The following is a 25,159-nucleotide window of genomic DNA, read 5'->3' as shown; positions in this document are numbered from 1 at the left end:
AAATGCAAAATTCTTCTGAGTGGGTTGAAGTCACAAAATACTACCAAAAGCTGTTTGGTTTATATATATTGAATCATATCAGAATGTATAGGATTCAGATGAGGTGAACCAAGACAGAAATAAAATGAGCATTTTTGATAGTGAAACCATTTCTGAAATAACTAAGAACACTTAAGGATACTGCAAGTTAGTACAAGTGTTTTCCATATAGCCAAACAAGTGTTTTTCTTTAAATACAACTATAGAACTATATTTGACAAGTTGCATTTTAGTATTTCTGATAACGAATTAATTTCTGAAATTAATATAAACAATTGTCAAGAGCAACATACAAGAGTTGTTCATTATGTCAAATTTTTGTTTCTTTAAATTTGGAACTGTACATGGCAAGATATTCTAGAAAGTTAACCGTTGTGAAATGTTAATTAGAAATATCAAAACATTTTATTTTAGACAGATTTTTCATAGCTGGAGAAAATCATCTGTTAGCATTCTTTTAGGATTTATAAGGACAACAATCATGGCTTTAATTCAGCTCAACATCCAAATGTTCTGTGGAAGCAGTTATATCAATGGAAACATGTATACTGAAACTTTTCCACTGATTTGTCCATTTCTGTATTTTTACACTTGAGTAGTCCAATACAAAACAAAAATATTGTTCATGGTTGAAATGGTAGACATTGTATTCAAAGGTTCTACCACTCATAGAAATTTTATCAGATTTTTAAAATTTAGTCAGTTTAGAGAATTGTCATTATACAATAGTACAAGACTTCTCTTGATGAAAATATTTTATTCTAAATCTATAAAATATTAAAAGTAGTATATCTAGCAGAGAAGCAAATTCTCAGGGACTATAACTTTAAAAAAAGTTTAAAGATTAATCCAGATTTAGCATAATCATGAAACAACTTTGGTTTGAGTCTTTAATAAACTTTGATTGTATTAAGGACACCTATTTACAAAGTATATTTTAATTGATTATAATTCTTTAATTAAGTAGAAAAGAATTTATTTCGAAAGATGTGATATTGATCAGGTTATCAAAAGACGACAGCAATCATATATTATCTGTTATTATATTAATATAGAGAAAACAATGGAAAGTTAAAGAAAGGTAATAATGTTTCCAAATAAACTTAAGTTTCAAAGTGGAAAGTAATGAAATTAAGGTTGGATTAGTTCTTGTCGATTTGTACAAGCAACAAGAACAACCTATTCAGAAATAAATGCTTATTTACTGTTGCATAAATATTACAATACATTTAGCTCATAATGAAGGAGCTTTAATATAATTATTTCTATACTGACCTGCAGATTATTTATTCATCAGATATAGAAAGATTGGGGTATTTTTATACATGTGAGTGCCATTGAGACAACTCTACATCAAGTCTATTAATTTTGCATACTTGTATTTATACAATCTGCAAAGTTTGCCATTGATACATATAGTTATGCAGCATAGCTTCATTGTATAATAAATTCAGTAATTTCGGTTTTTACTAATATCTGTATTTTCAAAATTTAATGGAGTTACTTTTAAAAAAATTTCACATAATTTTTTTATATGTTGAAATTGTATGTGTGTGAGAGAATTTATTCTCCACCAAATGAAATACTGCTTGTTAATCAGTAAATATTCTATATAATATAAATGTAATTTCATGGTAAGTATATTTAACCAAATTCATATAAAATGGTAATTTTTGAAATCTCAAGAAGAGATTTTATATGAATTTATAGGGTTAAATATACTTACCACAATCCACCACCACCCCTGGAATAAATTCAGTTTTTTGTTCACTTAATTGAAATTATTCAATTAAATGACAAATTAAAACTAAAGCTAGTGTATGTTACACAGGTGAACTATGACGTAGGTGAGTACATCTCATGGATGTAATTTTTAATCACCTAGTTAATTGCGATGAGAACATGTAGTGAAAGCAAACATATTCTATATAATATAAATGTAATTTCATGGTAAGTATATTTAACCCTATAAATTCATATAAAATCTCTTCTTGAGATTTCAAAAATTACCATTTTATATTGACCTTGGTTAGATAACTCTGGTAACATCTAATACATGTATGCACTGAAGGAGCACTGTTAAATCAAATTGAAAGTTATATTATTATCCTATGAGTGTTTCTGAAAACTTTCAAGAGTCCAAAACTTATATTTATCTGTGATGAAATTTACTTGTATGTCAATGAACTAGATTACTTACAAGGTTAACTTTTCAGTAGTTTAGTATACTTTTTTTTATCATTTTATCATCTAAAATATACATGTTTAACTCCTCCAGATTTTTCTGCCTGTCCTTCTGGCCTTTGTAAGACTTGTATGCTTTTAAATTTTGGCTCTTTTTAAAACCCAGTTTTAAATTGGGATGACCATTATCACTGAACTAGTACACAATGTTGTTTAGGGCCAGCTAAAGCCCGCCTCCATGTGTGGGAATTTCTCATTGTGTTTTTAAGACCCATTGGTGGTCTAGCTAGGGTTGTTTTCTGCTCTTTGGTCAGGTTGCTGTCTCTTTGAAACATTCCCTGCTCCTATTCTCACTATTACCTATATCATATAAATTTGTATTTCAACCCAAGAGAAAACAAATTAAGGGTACACATGTACTAAATAAAATCTTCAATACACTGTACATACCATGAGTTAACACTATGGGTGCCAAAGGATTAATTTACATAACAGTATTAAAAAAATTAAATTCAAAATATACCAAGCAACAAACTCATAAAGGTTAATACAGAAATATACGAAGTGTTAAGTATAACATAGATCCTATTTAGTACGTGTATACCCTGGGACTGGTTTGAAATAAGATATAAAAAATCAATATTCATATTTTATTTATAATTCATCAGATTAACATGCAATATTGTTTTTTCCTCGACAAATATGTATATAATTATCTTTATTGAATTATTTTATTTGATACACTGACACATATATTGTAGATATTTGTACAAAACATATGTTACTTGTCTAGAAAAAAATTGCATTGATCAGGCGAAGAAATTATTTATTAAAATTATATTTGATGAGATTATTGAAACAAATTAAAAACAATAAATTGAAGTGGAAAAGAACATAAATGACTTCAAAAAATCCTCATTTGACCTGAAATAACAAGTATATAATCCCTTTTTTCTTGAAAATATTTAATTATTGATTGTGAAATGAAATTTGATATTTTACAAGTTGAAAAATTTATTGCACAATCAAATGATATTCAGGAAATACATGTACTATATATATAGATATAATAAGATAGAAAACAAAAGTGAAAGTAAAACATAATTTCAGATAAGATTCATGTATTAGGTGAATTTCTGTAAATGTCTTTTGTGACTGGAAAAGTCCTATATATATACATGTGTGTTTCAATTTGGTAATTTGACATTTTTTTTCAATTAGGTAGAAAATCAGTACTAACATTGTACAATAAAAAGAGATTTGAAGGCAATAATTTGTAAATAGATGTAACAAAACCCCAAATAAGAAAAGGACTGAACTTGTAGAAAGTTGCCATTGCCAATAGAGAATGTGTTCATTATCAGTAAGAGAATCAATTTCACAACTCTATTTATAGAATCCCAAGATAATTTTCAATTTCATAATGAATTCCAGAAAATGTAGTGACATTTTTTTTTTTAGAATTTTAACAGAAATATATATAAATACGTGAAATTATAATAATTTTAATTTTAAGTGTGACACAATCATTATTTTTTATATCTCGTCCAACGAAACTCACAACTCTTCATTATCAATTCAGGAAAATTTTAAAAGTGTGAAACAATTTTATTTTTTTATCTTGTCCAATCTATTACATTGTACAAATATTTTCCTGATGATAAGATTTATATATAAATATATCATGATTTGTATACATGTACTTATAGTTGTCTTATCAGATAGGTTATACAGTCAGCTGTCCTGGGTCTGTCCTTAAACCTATCACAAAAACAAACACATATAACCCATAATCAATTTGTTTCTTTTATTGGAAAGCTATAAGGGATCTCAGATTAGACCGCCAAGGTCTATTTTTGGCTTTACCTATTCAATATTTCATTTCTTTTTCTCAATATGGGAATAAGGTTAATGTGTATTAGGTTTGTTTACATCATGAATGAGGTTGTAGATGGGGGCATTTCTATTTCTCTATTCTTTATATTTTTGGACCAATATTCTCTATTCTTTATTTTCTTTTTGTTTTTTATTCCTTTTTTTTTTTGGTCCTATTTTTTTCTATTCTTATTAATTTTTAGCCATTATTTCTGCCCTTTAAATCCTTTTATTTTCTATTCTCTAAGCCCAATCCTGACCCTCATGTATCAATGTTTAATGCCCCTGTTTCCATGATATCAAGTCAACAAGAAATATCCTGTGTATACCAAGTGAAAAATAAAATTTGATCTTGAATTTAATCCTTAAGAAATTTGTTATGTATAAAGACTTCGGTGAGGCAGTTCGATAGAACACCAGTTTATATTTTCATGATTTGAGAGGAATTGAATTAGGCTTATTCATTGTAATTATTATATATTCCACATTCTTCTATAATTCAGGCAATGAGTTTGATATCTGACTAGTATATTAGTGCCCTTTTTTTTAACCTGAAATAGGGAATGCTGGTCAATTTTGGTAAAATGTTAGGTGAAAGTTTGTTTAAGGTTAAATTAAGTTTAGGCTGGGTTAGGGCTTATTGTTCAGGGCTTACAGTGGAGGATTGAGAAATTTTTACCAAGGAGGTTTGGGGTGCCCAGTGAGTGACTCACTGCTCAAGTCATGCTCCAGTGATTCCCCATATAATCAACCAAATTTTTCCAACAAAAAGGGTGGCCTGGGCACCCTGGTACCCCCTCTTTAATCAACTCTGGCTTAGGTAAGGTTTTTGGTTAATTTAGAATAGCTCTAAATGCCAAAATGGGCAATGATTCAATTTGCTTGATTGAAGTAAATATAGGCCATAAATATGCTAAATTGACATCAGAGATTTTGAGGAAAAATGAGAGAAAAAAGACCCCAAAAAACACATTTTATTTAAAAACTATATATATTTATTTTGCTCTGACTTTTGTGATAATTTTATATAAATTTCTTTTTTATTTGTATTATTAGTTAAAAGAAAAAGATGCCTGCCAATACACAAAAGTTAAGCGAACATTGCAAAACAGATTTTGATCTCTAGCAATGGTAATATTGATGTTTATATAACAGTTTCGTGTGGTGTCATGGTCATGTTGTTGTTTTTATAACTGCTTTTCTATTCTTGCCAAGTCATGGTCATTAGTTATGTACATTTTATCACCTAAATAACATGTGATGGAGTATTCAACCTTTAATAGTGAAATTTAGTATACTTTGTTATACTTTTATCCTAGCAACACAATTATTAGTATGACATACCTAAATAGATGGAGAGTTACTCCAATGAAAATGCGGAAAACTTCACCTCAAGTCACGAGTTGTATAATAAAGAATGGAAACGGAGAATGTGTCAAAGAAACAAATAATTTTATTAGAATCTGATGAAAGATCAGAAAACAGCCCAGTTCTACCAATGGGCCTTCAACGCAGACAAAAATTGAGAAAATTGCTGTATGTTTGTTAAAATTCAGATCAGTAAAAAAAAAATGGAATACCTGATCCTAACCATCATGTTATGAGAGAGATATTTTTTCCTGAAATTTTTTACAGCACTTAATATTTCTAGAAAAAATTCTGAAAATACTCTTGAAAAATGTTAAAAATATTCTGTGAAAATGTTTCAATTTGCCTGTGATCATCATCACAATGTTTTTTCTTTTAAACCTATCACTTTGATTCACCTGTGAACATGAATGATGTTACAATTACATAATGTATATCAATCTTTATATCTACTCCAGTATTTGATCAATATCTCTTCAATGAGATCGTAAATATATATATATATTGTATTGTACAATAGAGATTTTATCTTTGTAATGAGATGATTAACATTACAGCTATAAAAGTAATAATCAATCAATAATCCTATAAAACATATTACAATCATTATTTATATATGTAATATTATTTCATAAATCGAAATATATTGACCTCACAATTAAAAAATAAGGATTGCCTGCTTTAGACAACTATCCAAAACAGTTAAAATGAAGTAGATGTAAGCAATTATAGGCAATCGTACAGCCTTCAACAATGAGAAAACCCTCATGTTAGTTTTTACTTTATTTATTCAAAATTTTGAGTAGTGAACCACAATAAAATAGGAAGGGCAAGTTAAGTACCAAAATAGGTCATCACTTTCAGTTTCTTTTGTTGTAATTCTGTCAACTTAATTCTTATGATTTTTACATATTTCATGTCACTTCTTACTAAAAAAAAAAGAACCTGGCCCCCTCCTCTTTTATACTGGTTTCCTGTATTTAGTAAAAAAATTGTAAATTGTTATCTATTCATTTGTTTTCTTTTTCAGCAACTATTTGATTTTAAAGGGAAACCCCTTCCCTAAAGCAACATTTTTGTATGTCAATTAATGCTAACAGTTAATAAATGTGATTTCTGAAGGAAAATTGAGAAAAAAATCTGTTTCAGTGCAACGCAGTAAAAATTTAATGATATAACAAAGTTTTGTCTGGTGTTATGTAAACTCCTCTAAAATTATGTAACAAAAATCTTTATTGTCGTAAAACATCAGTACAGCTTTTGACAAACAAAATTAACATTACATATAACATTTGCTGTAAATTCAAAAATTATTACAAGATGTTCATAAGTGCAATAACATAAGGCTATGTGATTAAGTGAGTTATTGCAATTATTCTGAAATAGAATACATGTATCTTAGGGCAAATAATCCTTAAATAGTTATAATAAATCACAAATTTTCTTCCTTTTTAAACAAAATTTTGATTCAAATGATGCTCATGTTGTTAGAAATTAATGTAAACGCAAAAACTCAATCAGATGCTTGTTTTTCCAAGTCTTAATGGTCACTGCTTACAACCGTTAGCCCCCAGTTGATAAACTCTCGAGAATTATCGCGTGATTTCATAGTTTTGCTAATTAGATTAGACATGCGCAGTTAAATGTGAAACTGGTGTATTATAAAATCCACCTTTAAAGGTGGTACCTAACACTACAGGGAGATAACTTTGTAAAATCAACTAAACGTTTTAATAACATTGTATTGTTAAGGGAATATTAAGCTTCTCAATGATCAAATAAAGTGTTTGTCAAATTGCTATATAACCAGTGTAATTTTTCTGACAAAACGGTTGGTTAAAAAATTTTGAAATTTTGAAATTTTTGTTTAAGGGTCAAAGTAAATACTTTGACAAAATTTTATGAAAATTAAACGAGCCAAATTAATTTTAGTGAAAGTGTTGGGTACCACCTTAATATCAGAATTTACAGTATTCAACAGTTCCATTGACTGTGTTAAAAAGGAACCCATTGCTGACGTTTGTACCTGTTCAAAATTTGTTTTTTGAGTATACATTTTTGAGAGAAACTTATGTAGTAAGTATATAATGAAAAGACCAATTAGAAGATTATAATGTCACAGTAGTCAAATTGCACTCTTTTAGCAAAAATAACAGTGGAAATCTTACAACTTAAGAGACTAAACTATTTGTATTTTTATGCCCCACCTACGATAGTAGAGGAGCATTATGTTTTCTGGTCTGTGCGCCCGTTCGTCCGTCCGTTTGTTCGTCCGTCTGTCCCGCTTCAGGTTAAAGTTTTTGGTCAAGGTAGTTTTTGATGAAGTTGAAGTCCAATCGACTTCAAACTTAGTATACATGTTCCCTATGATATGATCTTTTTAATTTTAATGCCAAATTAGAGGGTTTACCCCAATTTCACGGTCCACTGAACATAGAAAATGATAATGCGAGTGGGGCATTCGTGTACTGGGGACACATTCTTGTTTCAATTTGATATTGTGTAAGTATTTCAGCATTTCTAAAAATATTTAAATATACACAAGATGTTCACAGTATGTATCAACAGATAAAAATCTACAGAAACATCCACAAAAAGTCAACTTTTAAAATAAGCTATTTAAATATGTAACTGTCATCCATTTCTTAAAAAATGAATGGTATGCATAGACTATTTTAAAATAGTTCTAATTATTTGTAGAAATAATAGAAAACATTTGTTATTTGATTTTTTACCGATGTGAATAGGATGCAATTTGGTTACTCGCAATACAGAATCATGGATTGTTTTAAGTCAGTTCAATATGAAGTCAAATTTCATTGGTGGAACTATATGGTAAATAAGGATATGTACATCTACAAAATAAACAGAATGGAAACTTTTGTACGAACCATTAATAAACATATTTGAGAAAACTGCTAAAATAGGTGCAATTAGGGTACCCTCATGTTAGCAATGACCATGATGTCCTCTGTAAGTCAACAACTGTGAAAGTATAGTGGGTGACATGATGTCATAAATAATTGTAATTGTTGATGTAATTATGAAGTTATTCCTTATCTCATTATGATATCCTAATTATGATATATAATTGGTCTAATTGATTTATATTAAATGATGGGATTGCCATAGGAAGTTTGATTGTATCAGTTTATTAGAATTTGATTGGTCCGTAGGTGGCCAGTTATCAATAGGTATAAGAAGATGTGGTATGAGTGCAAATGAGACAACTCTCCAATATTATACTCCTATTTACTCAATCTAAACCAAAATAATTTCTGACTGCATAAAATAATGACTAGGTAGTATTACCAATGTCATTTCAACTGATCGGGTGGAGCTTACGTTTTAATTTGCATAAGGACAGTATATTTGAAGATGTGTGTGATAAGGATGGTTGCCGTTATAATTATTACTGATTTCTAATCACATATCAGTGCCATCAAAGGAATATACAAAAGAATAACTGGACACTTCATTGAGGAGTTTATCCTAAAACACCTATCTATAGAAGGAATGGTTTATTATGAGCGAAACGGTTAAACTCCTCCCAGTCAAGTGAAGTAAATTGAGTAATAGGTAATCCGAAGACCAATATTTCCATACTTTCCTTATGTGTCGAAAATAAAGTTTTACAAAAACTTACTAGTCAGAGTAGAATTTTATTAGTTTGGGGCAGCTGACTAGTGGATGACGGTGCAGACTGTTAATTTCTAGTGGCATTTCAGATTTTCTGCCCTTCATCCTTTTTGACTTGGTATTGAAGTTGACCTACCTTTTGTATTCAGTGATAATTTGTTTTTCTTCCTGAACTTGCATGAAATATTTACCACTGGACATACAGCCAACTAGAATCATTTTGGTGTGTTTGTGGTTTTTCAATGGTACAATGTAGAAGTCTTATGTGAGGTGGGTTAGTCAGAATCTGAAGGTTAAAGGGTCTGGATGGGGTTAAAAAATACATAAGAAGCCAAATCCACAGAAAAATGGAAGAAATAAAAATAAAAGAAGAAACCAGGGCAAACAAATAAAGAATACAGAATAATAGGGTGCAAAATCAAAAGAATAGACAATAATAATAGCAAAATATAATATGTAATGGAGACAAATGACTTAAAGAATTTTAAAAAAATACATAATTGAAGGTCCCCCCAAATCAAAGACCATGGTACAACATTACTGACCAAGTGATTTTTAAAATTGACTGAATCCATTAACAAAATCTATAACTTTGGCATGACTTTTAAGGATTCTTCTTTTAACTTCAGAAAAGGCATTGCTTAGAGGATTTCCTGTAAATGTCTATATAATTTATATGTTGATGCACACCAAGGTTAGAGTTGCACTGATCTTGAACCTACATTATTATGGATTCATTATTATTTGTAAGATGCTAAACTCTGTGGATTTTGTGTTATTCTGTATGACAGCACCCATTAACATGACATTTTATAGTAGGCTTGTACTCAACTTAGTGTTGTACAAACAGTTCACTTTATTTATGGAACTATTACTTTTGTAAAAGAGCTCAATTTTAACAAGTATTTAAAAAAAAAAAAAATAATTTGAGTAATTTCAATGTGATATAAAAATTTAAAAGATGAAAAGTGTATATTTAAATAGTCTTTGGTTAGTGGAAAGTTACGTAATTTCTTTCTATTTGTTATCAAATATATAACATCATGGACCTAATGGTTTCTAAATGTTTGTGTTAATTGGTTCTAAGTTTTACTTTAAGAGTTTTGGGCCTCTTTCTATATATGTATATGATGTCTTAATTAAAAAAAAAAAGTAAAAACTTCATTAGATTCTTTCAAAACCCCTGAATAAGAGGCCCCATTACGCCAGGAATGATCAAGAGAGGGGGGATGGGGTAGATGGACTCACAACATCAACAAAATAACTTTTGATAGTCTGAATTTGAACAGAATCTTGACTTTTATAGTGCCATTTTTTTTTTTTAAAAGGGTTCAAATGAACCCCTTGACCCCACCCCCAGGCTACATAGTATGAAACCGAGAAGAACTATTTTGTATTTCTTAGTACTTGAGTATCAATTTAATAAGCCAGTTTTGTAACAAACTACTTTTACATAAGATTACATAATATACCCTGTAACATGATTTTAAATCACTGATCTGTATTAAAGGGGATATACAGAGTATTATCTTTCAGGTCATTAGCTTCACATATTACTTATTGAATATCAGTATATTACAAAAATATAAATTTTAGTTGTGTTAACCAGCTTAAAGTAAATGCTTAACAAAAAACATAAAAAAAACTTGTAAAGACACAAAATTCATCTTGAATCAAATATGATAATAAAAGGAATGATTGATTGATTGAATTAATTGTGTTTAACACCAATTTCAGCACTATTTTATTATTTCTTGGAGGTCATTTTTTCTTGATGGAGGAAGCCTGAGTGTCTGGAGAGAACCAGGTCCTTAGGTAGGAAAACTGACTCACTGACATGCTGTTTTCCTCAGAAGCTCAGTTTCGGATCCAGGGTTGGGGTCTGGGGTTTTATTTTGGACCAATGCATTTGAATGTGAGCATATAGTTGGAACACCCCCTTTACTCTGGGTTGGGACCCCCCCCCCCCCCCCTTTTTTTAAATGACTGGATCTGCCCCTGAGGCTGAATTCCGTTTGGCATAGCTAGCATATTTTGACAGAAGTTAGCTTAACATATATATATATTTGTTACTTGTAGAAAAGACACTGTCAAATGCACCTTTATTCACCCTAGTTTTTGATTGGGTTCATGTTGCTCATTTTTTATTTAAGTTAGTTGTCTTTTAGTATTAGTTTTTTATGCCCCACCTACGATAGTAGAGGGGCATTATGTTTTCTGGTCTGTGCGTCCGTTCGTCCGTTCGTTCGTCCGTCCGTCTGTCCCGCTTCAGGTTAAAGTTTTTGGTCAAGGTAGTTTTTGATGAAGTTGAAGTCCAATCGACTTCAAACTTAGTACACATGTTCCCTATGATATGATCTTTCTAATTTTAATGCCAAATTAGAGTTTTTACCCAAATTTCACGGTCCACTGAACATGGAAAATGATAGTGCGAGTGGGGCATTCGTGTACTGAGGACACATTCTTGTTTATATTTTGCTTTGGTGGTGCTGCCTTTTTTCCTTAATTTAGAGAGCAACCATTTAACTTCAAGGAGTCTTTTTTATCTTTTTAGAGTAACTATGCCCATTTACAAATGGAATTTTTATGAATTTTTTAGTTATTTATGAAAAAGACTGCATGAATGAGACCACTATGAAATGGGCAAATAAACTTATCTACCCTTTAATCATGCCTGGAAATTTAAGTATTGTAAAATGATATATAAGTATCTATTTACAGTACATTAAGGCCAATTGCATTAATTCATTTCATGTTGATTACATACCTTCAACCCTTTAGGAAATATTAAAGTGAATCATTGATTAAATAAACAATAATACTAAAACTGTTGTCAATTATTTTGTATTAAGGGGTTTTTATGATGAATTATCAATTAAAAATATTTTTTTATATTTTCTTTTGTTAGTAAGCAAGTAAACAAAAACTGTATCAATTTACATTGATAGATTATCGTTGATCATCTCAACGAGATTGATTTTCTCGCTTGAGCTGGGACGGCGAAAGCGAGAAAGGCAATCGAGTTGAGATGACCAATGATAATCTGTTTATTGCTATTTTACCTATGAAGACGTTGTCAATCTCATGTCAATTTCGTTAGCAACGCCACATGCCTGCTTAGTTTCTAGCGATAACTTACCATCTCAAGCGAGTAGCATGATATGAAAAATTATCACAAAAAAAGATCAAAGGAAAATTGCACAAAATAGCGATATAAAATTATTTATTTGTTATTAACCATAATATCATACCTCTATGAATTTGAAACACTTATTAATGTTATACTTGGGAAGACACCCACATGAATATATTTGGTATTTCTTTGATAGTAAAATCTTAAAAATCATATTAAATCTAATTCCATCTATTGTTTTAATTGTCCTAGACTTAATACCAGGCCTTGAAGGCATAAAACTTTGCTCAGTGCTCGGAGCACAAAAATCATGCTCGAAACATGAAATCCAGCAATTTTCTTTACATATGCATATGCTCATTCCCTTAAAGAATATTTTGATCATGAAGAAGGTAAAAACAATTCTGATTTAGAGCTTTTTGACATTTAATTTAATCCAAAACCCCTCCCACTGGAGTATTAAAAACAGTCGCACATATTGTACGTGCATAAGATGAAGATAATCAAAAAATAGTTAAAAGTTTTTCAATGGTCTATATGTTTGCACAGTCAGACTCATCCTGCATGACATTTTGTTCACGTAAAAATGCTTGTCATGTACGTGTGGTAAATTATCTTTTTATAAAAGACTTTACTTTCCCACTCGTTGACATTTTCTTTTATTGTACGTTTCTTCTTTTTGAAAGGCAAAGTGGTATGGAAAAGACACTAGCTAAATTACTGTGGATGAAATAGACATATCCTATGTGATTGACAAGCCAAACAGAAAGATTGATGTCTATTAATGCATGGTCAGGAAAAGTAATGAAAATTAACGTTAGGTAATAGATCTGTTTTTCTCAAGATGAAATGTAATTTCGCAGGGCTCAGCTTCCTTTGTTAATACCTGGTGTATGCAAGGTTAATATTTTGATGGGTCATTAAGGCGTTTATCACTCAGTTTTGTTCGGGACATGAAAACGGAAGCGAACAACACCTATTTTTGGTCCATTAACAAATTTTCTATGAAGTAAAATGTTGCTGGGTGTTTTAACTTGATCCTCTGTATCCTAATTTAAGGTTTATATGTAAATTACATACCTTTGAAAATAGGAAGGACATGTGTACTTATCTCAAAGTATATTTCAAAATCAAAGTCCAGATTTAGTGGTAAATTTAATATAGACATCAAATCAAATGAAATTACGCCAGATTTTTCAATATATCTTACTAGTAATTATATTGCAGATTCAGAAATTATTTTGATGTTTTCATTTATATTGTGCAGCAAGATAGGTGTTGCAAAAATTAAAAAAAACTTGCGCTTTAAATTTCAATAGCATAGTTTGTATGTAGCATGTACTGAAATTAACATTATATTATGTAGACCAGTGGCGTATCCAGGGGGGGGGGGGGTTCCGGGGGTTGGAACCCTCCTTTTTTTTGACGATCGATCAATGCATTTGAATGGGTGCATATAGTTGGAACCCTCCTTTTTTTTGACGATCGATCAATGCATTTGAATGGGTGCATATAGTTGGAACCCCCCCCCTTTACTCTGGGTTGGGAACCCACCCTTTTTAAAATGGCTGGATCCACCACTGATGTAGACCATCAAACTTTAGCATATGGAAGTCTCAGATGGAGGTATTACACTTTAGAACAGACTATGGCATGGAGAATTATGCCGTTGTCTCATTGGCAGTCATATCACTTTTACTTATTTTTGATAACATAAACATATTCTTGTCTTGAATATGCATTACATATTAACATGGGACATCAAGAAACTAAGATTAGAAGTTTTAATAATGTAGACATTTTTTCCGATGATTGTTTAAATTTATATGCACTGAAAAATAGTGCAAGTTTAGTATATTTCCCTTTTTAAAATAGACACCATTATGTAATAGTGTTCATATAATTGCCATTTAATTGATCATAAACTTAAGTACTAAAATCCTTGACTGATATTTTCATGCATTAAAATTTTTTTTTAAGTTTGTGATTTTTAAGATTTAAATTTACTTGTGAAGTTGATTTTAAAGGAGATGAAACCATGTAAAAAAGTAAATTTCTTTTCATTAGCTTTGAAGTCACTTATCTAAAATAGCATTTGAATCTATGTGGATCATTTGTTATAAGTCAACAAGATTATTTTTGTTATACTTTGAAGACTTAAAATAAGTTTACTTTATGAGAAGAAAGTAAAAAATAGAATAATAGAAAGAGTATATTTTACAGTAGAGAAATTCTCAGTGCAAAACTGTTGTTGAAACAAATGTAGAAAAAATATCATGTTCATAGAAAATAAGTAATATTTATACTTTTGTCAATGGAAGCAGTGTATAGAGTCCTTCACTTTTGTGTATATTTTTCCCCCCCATATTTCTTCATATTCTTGTATTTTTTACCACGATTCTCTCTTCTTTATAATTAGCACCCCATTATACTCGGTTTTTTCTTCATTATTCACCTTTTATTCTGAACTTTTCCCCAGTTATTCTCTATTCTGTATACCCTATCCAGACCCCCATGGCTTGAAATGCTCATTTTTGTGATCTATATTAAAAGCAAAATATTATTATTTTATAAAATTCGTTTATATTTTTTGGACTCCCATTTTGTTTCTGATGAACACTGCAAACTTTATGTTACTCATTTGACAATGACTTACAATGATAAAGTAACATTTTTATTTTCCACATTGAAAAAAATAAAACTAAAAATACTTTAACTAGCTTTTAAACAAAAACTTGACTACCTATGAAGCTAGTTCTCCCACGGTTGGTGATATGCAAAAATGAAAATTATGTCAGAGAATTTGAGTGCTTTTTTTTTGTTTTCTCTTTGGCCTTAGTATGGTTGTTGCTGTTTAGTTGTATTCATAGCTCTACACATTATGTAATGCAGTCAACATTTTGATACTAGATCTTTTGATTTAGGGGGAAACATGAAAAATTAATGAAGCATGGACATTAAAGTTTCAATTGTTTTTTGTTTCATGAAAAGAACTCCTCTTGGGTGTAAATAACAGTACATGTATCATGAAAACAGATGCTTGAATTATAATATTCTTTATAAAGACATTTGCAATACCGTAATAAGAAAAAGTCAATTTTCACTTTAATGTAATTGGAAACAATAAATGTTCCATTTCTTGTTGATCATTAACTTTATATGATAAATATTTGGAATATAACAATTATTTAAAACACAAATATAAGTGCAAGTGAATCTAAGAGATGTGATGTTAGTTTGGTATAGCCATTAAATGGACTGGATTCTGGTTGGGCATTACAATTCGAGGCACTCTAAGTGGATTTATTTTTAATTATTATATTTTATTTTTTTTTTTGAGGGGGGGGGGGGGGGGGGGGGTGCATATAAGCTTATAAAAATATATTCAACTTTTTGCATGAAGCTATTTTTTCAATTACAATCATGCCATTGAATCTTATAGTCACAAAGGGATGGCCTAGCAACTTCGTTCAGCTATTTATAAAGAAATATATTAAGAAATCTGATCATACAGAATGTATTGTTTTAAGCATCATTAACATGTAATGAAAATGACAAATCCCTTGACTAAAAGTAAAAGCAGATAAACACTTTCTATTTATAAAAGTACATCCGATTTGAGACAGAGGTATTCCTATCCATCTAATTAATTCTGTCTTTGATGAAATGTAAGGGAACACTAGATGTAATCTCAGCTTAACCACATGTTGAACTTTAAAGAGAGTCTATCAATATAGAAATAGGGATCCAGTTTCTAATCTTCTAAATACATGTAGGTCTAGACTGTTACCATGCTTTGGTATTCAGCAAGCTAGTATTTCTTTGTTGTGTTCTTCTGGTTTTCTAATGTTGGTTAATTGAATATATGGTTTTTAAAGTTCTGAGAGTTTCAATGATAGACCAAACTTTATATTGAAATCAAATTTATAAAATTTTTTCACTTGTATTTTAAACCAATATTATATATGACCTTTAATTACAAATTAAAAAAACATCCTCATTTCTGGGAGAGATTGGTCATGGACTAGGCAATCCTGTAATATTGTCTAATTCTGTAATCCATGATTTTCTGAGAATGATACTCATAAATTGTTTTCAAATAATTAGACATACATTCTGTGTAAATATGATCAAATATTACTTTGATAAAAAAAAAAAAAAAAACAACTGTAAATGTGGAAGTATGTTCACTAAAAAAATATTTTTCTCTGATTTTCTGTTATGCAACTAGATGAATAACCAATATAGATAGAAAAAAAACATTAAGAAAGAGGAAGGCTGGAAATTTCACAGTAAAAAATTTAGTTCTCAAAAATTTAATGTATTCAAATTTTAGGGAGATAGAATCATATTGCACCTTGATCTCAAATATATATGCATATGTATAATTTTTTTTATTCAAACATGAATATTGAAAACTTTAAGACTCACTCAATGATTTGTTTAAGGATGTACTTAGGTGAGGTTTTGGAATCTGTGTCAAATGTTCGGACTCCTTGGTGTTTTTCCATACAATACAATGTAAAATATTTTGCCCCATAACACCCATTTATTTTTTCATATAAGAGTTAATAACTCATGAATGGTCATTTACCCAAATTTTAGAAGATTCTTGATTTTCTTTCTTTGATTTTGAGACCCAATAATACCAATGCAAATATAAGGTAAAAGTCCGAGTCAGTCTTTTCCCGCCATATTTAAAATCTCAAATATCTCGAAAAGGAGGTTCATGACCTATCAATATTTTTAGCTTATTTTAATCCTTAGTTGATGCTCTACCAGCTTATTGTTTCATTTTTAACTTCTTAATTTATTAATTTTCACCTAACCTCACCTAAGTACATCCTTAAGCACTGGACTGGTAACGAAAAACTTATTTTCTTTGTGTACTAAATAAATAAAAAAATGAAATATGAGGATAAATCTGTTTTCATTTATGAAGTCAAGTGGGTAAATTATTATGCACTATGGAATTTATCCAGCTCAGCAAGAAACCCATTATAATCAGAAAAGAGGGGAAAAAACACCATGCAGCTCTGATAATAAGAGGGAAAAAACACCATGCAGCTCTGATAATAAGAGGGAAAAAACACCATGCAGCTCTGATAATTATTTTCTTCTTTGTTTATGTTTGATTAGGGGAATAGAATATGACAGTTAATTCTTTGACCTTTTTCTGGTGATGAAGAGTTTTTTTGTTAACAGTAAATTTAAGGTGGTACCTAACACTACAGGGAGATAACTCTGCAAAATCAGCTAAACGTTTTAATTACATTGTGTTGTTAAGATAATATTAAGCTTCTCAATGATCAAAATAAGTGTTTGTCAAACTACTATATAACCAGTGTAATTTTTCTGATAAAACGGTTGGTTCAAATTTTTTAGAATTTTTATATTTTTGTCAAAGGGTCAAAGTAAATACCTTGTCAAAATTTCAAGAAAATTAAACGAGCCAAATTATTTTTAGTTAAAGTGTTGGGTACGACGTTAAGCATTGAACTTTCTATTTTTTGATTGATACCTCTAGATCTGCATTAAGGATGTACTTAGGTAAGGTTAGGTGAAAATTAATAAATCAAGAATTTGAAATTGATACTATAAGCTGGTAGAGTATTCCTTAAGGATAGAAATAAGCTAAAAATATTGATATATCATGGACTTCCTTTTCGAGATATTTGAGATTTAAAATATGGCGGGAAAAGGCTGACTCGGACTTTTACCTTATATTTGCATTGGTATTATTTGGGTCTCAAAATAAAAGAAAGAAAATCAAGAATCTTCTAAAATTTTGGTAAATGACCATTCATGAGCTATTAACTCTTATATGAAAAAATAAATGGGTGTTATGGGGCAAAATATTTTACCTTGTATTGTATGGAAAAACACAAAGGAGTCAGAACATTTGACATGAACTTCAAAACCTCACCTAAGGCTAAGTACATCCTTAAGAATTAGTATCTTATCATTATCTATGTAAATGTCGTTAGTTCTGTTCAAGCACTTATAAAGTAGGTTATCATTTTTATGGAAATGATGAATATTTTTAGTTTTTGTTCAAAATGCTCCATCACCTAAGTATGAAATAGTAGGAAAATAAAATGCATAATGTTTTTGCTGATAAAGTGATCTTCTAACTTATACCTTCTCAGTAAGGGAAATAAATATTTCGAGGGTCTGGAAAGGGTCTCTGACAATAGCTTACGTTTTTTTTTAAACTTTTTAAAGTGTGATGCCCTAGTTGATAGTGTATAGTTTATTTCAGATTTACATACTAAATCATCAAGGAATAGAAAATAATGTAAATCAACCATCAATTTTTCATGCAAAAGTTTCAGTTTGTATCAATACTGAAAATGACCTTAAAAACAAAATGCTTAAGCCTTGTGATGGGACATTGTGTGTTTAAACCATTTTAAAATTAATACTGCGTAAATTTTATTTTTTAGCATAATTTTACTTTATTTGAATAAACTGAAAACATCAGATAATAATGCATGAAATAGACTAGTAGATAATAAGCATAACAAACATAAACAAATGCTAATTTGTAAAGATTAAAATCTAATTGTAAAAGACACATAAATATACAATAATTTAGCTATAATTTGTTTCTGTACCACTGCTTCTAACATTTAGATTCAACAGATATTTATATTCTGGTTTAAACTGGCTACAAGTCTGAACAAAACCTAATGGCAATAAAAATTATTTTTTAATGCATGTCACAGTCATATCCAGGATTTTTTGAAAGGAGGGGGTGTAATTCCAGAAAACAAAAGATAGTTTTAAATTTAGTGAGTTCCAAAATATTGGAAGATTTTATTCTAAAAAATCCTGAAAATCATAAGAACCATGAGTTTTCTTTTATCATTTTTGAAAACAAAGGGGCATAACCCCTCTAAGATCAAATCTTCTAGTTGTTAAAGGGGCCTCAGTGGATGAGTGGTCTAATTTAAAGTAGTTCTTTTTATTGTATAGCTCTTAAAGCCTGACAAAATTGAGTTTGTGAGTTCAAACTCTGCACATATCAGGTGTGTTTCAAATCCAATCTTAATTTCAATTAATTGACTCAGAATTTTCAATTTTCCAGCTGATGGTCATGGTTTTCTATGGTTCAGGTTACTGCCTATAGAAAACCATGACCATCAGCTGAACCAACCGTTTAATTAGAAAAATTACACTGGTTATATAGCAGTTTGACAAACACTTATTTTGATCATTGAGAAGCTTAATATTCCCTTTCGAATACAATGTCATTAAAACGTTCTGCTGATTTTACAGAGTTATCTCCCTGTAGTGTAAGGTACCACCTTAAATAGTGGGGTTAAACACCAACAATCAATCAATCAATCTAGTGGTTTTAAACTATTTTATTTTATAGGGTTGTTGACTCACTAGGCTTTAAGTAAGAATAAATACCAAAATTATACAAAATCACACAAAATCTTTCCCCATTTGATTAGTTTAAGGTGGTACCTAACACTACAGGGAGAAAACTCTGTAAAATCAGCTCGACGTTTTAATTACGTTGTGTTGTTAAGGGAATATCAAGCTTCTCAATGATCAAAATAAGTGTTTGGCAAACTGCTATATAACCAGTATAATTTTTCTGATAAAACGGTTGGTTCAAATTTTTTGAAATTTTTATATTTTTGTAAAAGGGTCAAAGTAAATACTTTGTCAAAATTTTAAGAAAATTAAACGAGCCAAATTAATTTTAGTTAAAGTGTTGGGTACCACCTTAAACATATTTATTTATAGTGGATTGGGAAACAACTTTTTGAAACTTATATCAATCCCTTTCCACTTTGCGGGTGTGAGTGCTGCCTTGTATGGTATTAGCCTGCTCTTTTTCAAATTTACAAAGGTGTCTGTTACGTGCAAGAGATATGGCTCTCTCTTAACACGGGTCAGCCATTTATTGTCCCCTTCTGAAGGCCTATCATCGTTTCCTCAAGACCATACTCGCAAATGGTGTCAAGGGAGAGCCGAAAATTCAGTCTCTGAAATTTTCATCCCAGACGGGAATAGAACCAGGGACCTTTGTGTCAGTAGTCTAATGCACTAACCACTACACCACGGCTCTCCCCATTTGATTGGCATATTCTAGAGCACAGACATTTCAGAGAAATATTTCTCATAGATGGCATTTTTTGTGCGTCTTAACAAAAAGCATTTAAAGAAAAAAATCTGAATATGAAGCCACTGTTATGTTATCTTCTTTCTGCAAATATCATCATACTCCAAATTATTAATTTTATTAGAAAGATCAGTATTTTTTCGTTTCTATTAACGGTACATGTAATTGAATTTACTGTTTTCCATAAACCCATAAAAGTGATGTCTGCTTAGAAACATCGTGGAATGAAAATTGGCACTTTCAGTGAGTAAGGTATTGTCCTTTAAACAGATTTTGTAAGTTTTTTTTCCAGATATTCCATTCTATTGAGTCAATTCTAGAGATATTTCAAAATCCATATACAATTTCTTTTGATTTCCTTTTCTTTAATATAGTTATATTAAGAATCATGCATTTTAAGTTTATTTTGGTTTGTTTGTTTCATTTACTTTTTATGTTCACATTTAGAGACAATTGAGTCCTATTATAGATTATTTGACGTCAATGCATGTTAAATCATATTTCCTAAGGATAGGTGAAATGTATTTTTGTTTGTTTAAAATTCTCTAGACAAAACAGGATGGAAGTGTACAGAAAAAAACTTAAGAGTAGCATCTGGTTAAAATTGCATTCTATGCCTTGGGTCCATGATTTTATTGATAAATTTTTAGGGAGTTTTTACATTTAAAACTGACTTACATGTGGATTCATTATTATTCATTGGATACTAACCCGGGAAACTCAAATTCAAATTTCCAACAAATTACAAATTTTTTTATGAAGATTTTTGAAAAACCATGAAATCCAATATCCAAGAAAATGCAAATTTATCTCAATCCACGAAAATTGGTGAATCCACAGTTTGTGAAGTATGATATAGCAGTTTTTGACCTAAATTATCAAACATATATTAGGCCTTTTAGTTTTCTCATTCGAAATTTTTACATTTGTCATTTCGAGGCGTTTTATAGATGACTATGCTGTTTGGGCTTTGCTCATTGTTGAAGGCCATACAATGACCTATAACTGTTAATCTCTGTGTCATTTGGTCTCTTGTTGAGAGTTTTCTCAATGACAATCGTACCACATCTTCTTTTATATATGCCAGTACATTGTGGATTCATTTTTGTCAAGCCTGCAACTTTTGTCGCTGATAGCTCGACATAGGGATAGTGATCAGGCTGCGGCGACGGTGGTGTTAGCTAACTTCTTTTAATCTTTATATTTTAGAAGGTGGAAGACCGGGATGCTTCAAACTTTTTATATGGATGCCTCATGTTACGAAGTTTCTGTCAGTCACATGTCCCTTGACCTCATGTTCATGGTTCAGTGACTACTTGAAAAAAAAGTTAAGATTTTTTTGTAATGTTAAATTCTCTCTTATTATTAGTAATAGGATTACTATATTTGGTATGTGCGTACCGTACCTTGCAAGGTCCTCATGTCCGTCAGACAGTTTTCATTTTGACCTTGACCTCATTTTATGGATCAGTGAACAAGGTTAAGTTTTGGTGGTCAAGTCCATATCTCAGATACTATAAGCAATAGATGTAGTATATTCGGTGTATGGAATGACTGTAAGGTGTACATGTCCAACTAGCAAGTGTCATCTGACCTTGATCTCATTTTCATGGTTCAGTGGTTATAGTTAAGTTTTTGTGTTTTGGTCTATTTTTCTTATACTTTATGCGATAGGTCTACTATATTTGGTGTATGGAATGATTTTAAGGTGTACATGGCTAGCTGGCAGGTGTCATCTGACCTTTCCCTCATTTTCATGGCTCAGTGGTCAAAGTTAAGTTTTTGAGTTTTAGGTTTTTTTTCTAATATTATATGCAAACGGTCATCTATATTTGGTGTATGGAAATATTTTATGATCTATATGTCAGTCGCATAGGTTTTATTTGACCTTGACCTCATTTTCATGGTTCATTGCTCAGTGGTAAGTTTTTGTGTTTTGGTCTGTTTTACTTAAACTATAAGCAATAGTTCAACTATATTTGTTGTATGGAAGAATTCTTAGCTGTACATGCCTGCCTGGCATGGTTCATCTGACCTTGATCTCATTTTCATGGTTCATTGGTCAATGTTTAGTTTTCTTGGTTAATGTTAAGTTTATGTGACAGTTGTAATAAAGCTTTATATTTAGGACTATCAATATAATATCAATGATAAGTAAAGAAGGCAAGACATTTCAGCATGTGCACTCTTGTTTTTTGTTGTCACCAGTTTTCATGGAGATAAATGTTTTTAATGTTGGGGACTGTTTTTTTTTTAAAATTCTGCATACATTTTTAGCCTATAGTAAATTTGTATTTCCTTAAAGTCTTGATACCATAATTGCTGAGGTTGCACTGAAATGTAAAACTATCTCATATGTAATATAATTTGTTATAAATTGCACTTTAAGAGATATTATGGAATAACACAAAAGACTTTTATTTCAAAGTATTATACTTTTTTTCTAAATTATAATATATTGAATTTATTCCTATATGTGACATCTATATCCAATCTTCCTATAAAAACATTATCAAATCTTCAACGTGATGCAAGTAATTGTGTTCATTGATACAGCAGTAAATTTCCAGAAAATGCAAATTCATGAAATTATTTTGCAAATGTCAGCTATTGATATATAGAATAGTAAAATAAACATAAAACAATGTAATACAGTATTTATGAGTATTTTATTGATAATTACACCTGTTTCTTCTCTATTATACTTCATAAGAAATATTTATTGTGAGAAAAACAATATTTTTATGTGTTATGATAAGGGGATGTCTAATATGCCATTCATGGGTTTCGAAATATATATAATTTATTATAATGAATGAGTTTTATACAATGTTTTTTGGCAGCGTAAGGGAGCTACCATTTGATTTTTATGGGGGCTAGGATGAAATTTGAAAAAAATAGGCAGGACAGGAGTTTTGAGTAAAAAAAAAAGGCAGGATGAGACACTTGCAAAAAAAAAATAGTCAGGACGACAATTTAGGTAAAAAAAAGTCAGGATAAACTAAAAAAAAAAGGCAGGACCGAACAGAGTGAAAAATAAAAAGGCAGGAGAGAGATTACAGCTAAAAAAAAATGCAGGACAAAATTTTTCATCCTAACCCCCCCATAAAAATCAAATGGTAGCTCCCTAATGTTAGATCATTAGTTGATGTCTGTCAAATCTGTTTTTCATTAATATTTTTACCCAATTAGGCCATGTTTTTTTTATTCCTTTGCATTGTTTTACAGTTTTGGACCAATTGCATCTAAACTAGGCTGAAATCGTCAGTTGGTTTGCTGACATCATCAGTTGGTTTTGTAAAATGTTTTTTAATGCACTGTTAAAGACACAGGGATTAAGGACAAATTGAAAAGAGGTATAATACATGTACTTAAGTTTTACAATAGTAATGTTTTGGGACCCTTTAAGCTTGCTGTTTGGTGTGAGCAAAGGCTTCCTACATGTACTTAAGGTAGATTCACTGTAAACCCTCATTTTGGATAGTACTATTACTTAGGCAAAGGGGAAAAGGGGAGGGTAACAACCTTGACCCTTGGCTGATTTAATATTAAGGGTTCACCACTATTTTATGACAATACACATGTATCATTTTAAAAATCCATCTCTGTGTGTTAGTTAAGGTAGTACCTAACACTACAGGGAGATAACTCTGTAAAGTCAGCTGAACGTTTTAATTACGTTGTGTTGTTAAAGGAATATTAAGCTTCTCAATGATCAAAATGAGTGTTAGTCAAACTGCTATATAACCAGTGTAATTTTTCTGACAAAACGGTTGGTTCAAAATTTTTGAAATTTTTATATTTTTGTTTAAAGGTCAAAATAAATACTTTGACAAAATTTTATGAAAATTAAACGAGCCAAATTAATTTTAGTGAAAGTGTTGGGTACCACCTTAAGTACAAAGCAATGTTTTTATTCAATTCATAGACATGTTTTGTCATTAATTAATTATGCTTAAAATAGTCGTCTCATTGGCACTCATACCACATCTTCTTATATCTACGTGTATTATTATTAGTCTGTGCTGCTACTTTTTAAACTTTTTAACAACTTAGGACTTGTAAATGAAAGCCAATTACAAAATATCATCAAAACCATGTGATTTCTTATGATGTATCAGGTCATAATCAGGATATACTTTTAGGAAGGGTGAATAACAAAAATTATGGTTGAATTTAAAAGTGCAAAAACCAAGTATACTTCAATTTATCGATCTGCATTTTGACTTTTTCACTGAATCTTTTACAGCAATTGAGAATGTGTTATTAGCACAAGCATCAGTGTGAGACAGTTTAATGTTTTATTTACATAATGTCAATGTTAGAGAAATCTGATAGACCTTCATTTCCCATAAATAGGCCATTTACAATGGAAAAAGAACTTGTTTTATTCATTAATTGTGAATTTGCGGGACCAGGTTTTGATAAGGGCACCCTCAATAAATCCTTGTCTGATGTTGCCTACCCATACCTGGTACCTAGGTAGGAATTTTATAATGTGGTAAGAAGGCAACATGAAACAATCTAATTTTGATTTTTGGCCATTAATAGCTTGACATATTGTCTGTGATGTTGAAGAATTTATGTTGCCCTCTAGATGTCTTTTGGTTTTTTGCTGGGTTGCTGCCCAAAAATTAGTAATTTTAAGGAAATTTTGCAGTTTTTGGTTATTATCTTGTATATTATTATAGATAGAGATAAACTGTAAACAGCAATAATGTTAAGCAAAGTAGGATCTACAAATAAGTCAACAAAATTGTCAGTTGACCCATTAAGGAGTT

At 30.3% G+C, this 25,159-nt stretch overlaps 1 long non-coding RNA gene across 1 annotated transcript; it reads left to right on the top strand.

Moving 5' to 3' along the window:
• The first annotated feature begins 5,147 nt into the window (after positions 1-5,147).
• Positions 5,148-23,736, top strand: LOC143049840 (uncharacterized). The gene is made up of 3 exons (XR_012970334.1): positions 5,148-5,229; positions 12,925-13,059; positions 23,607-23,736. It is a non-coding gene; the product is annotated as an uncharacterized LOC143049840 (long non-coding RNA).
• Positions 23,737-25,159: the final 1,423 nt, after the last annotated feature.

This window comes from Mytilus galloprovincialis, chromosome 10 (assembly GCF_965363235.1).
Source record: "Mytilus galloprovincialis chromosome 10, xbMytGall1.hap1.1, whole genome shotgun sequence".
In the NCBI taxonomy this organism is placed as follows: domain Eukaryota; kingdom Metazoa; phylum Mollusca; class Bivalvia; order Mytilida; family Mytilidae; genus Mytilus; species Mytilus galloprovincialis.
Note: the sequence above shows the minus strand (reverse complement) of the source record. Positions and strands in the feature narration are given on the sequence as shown.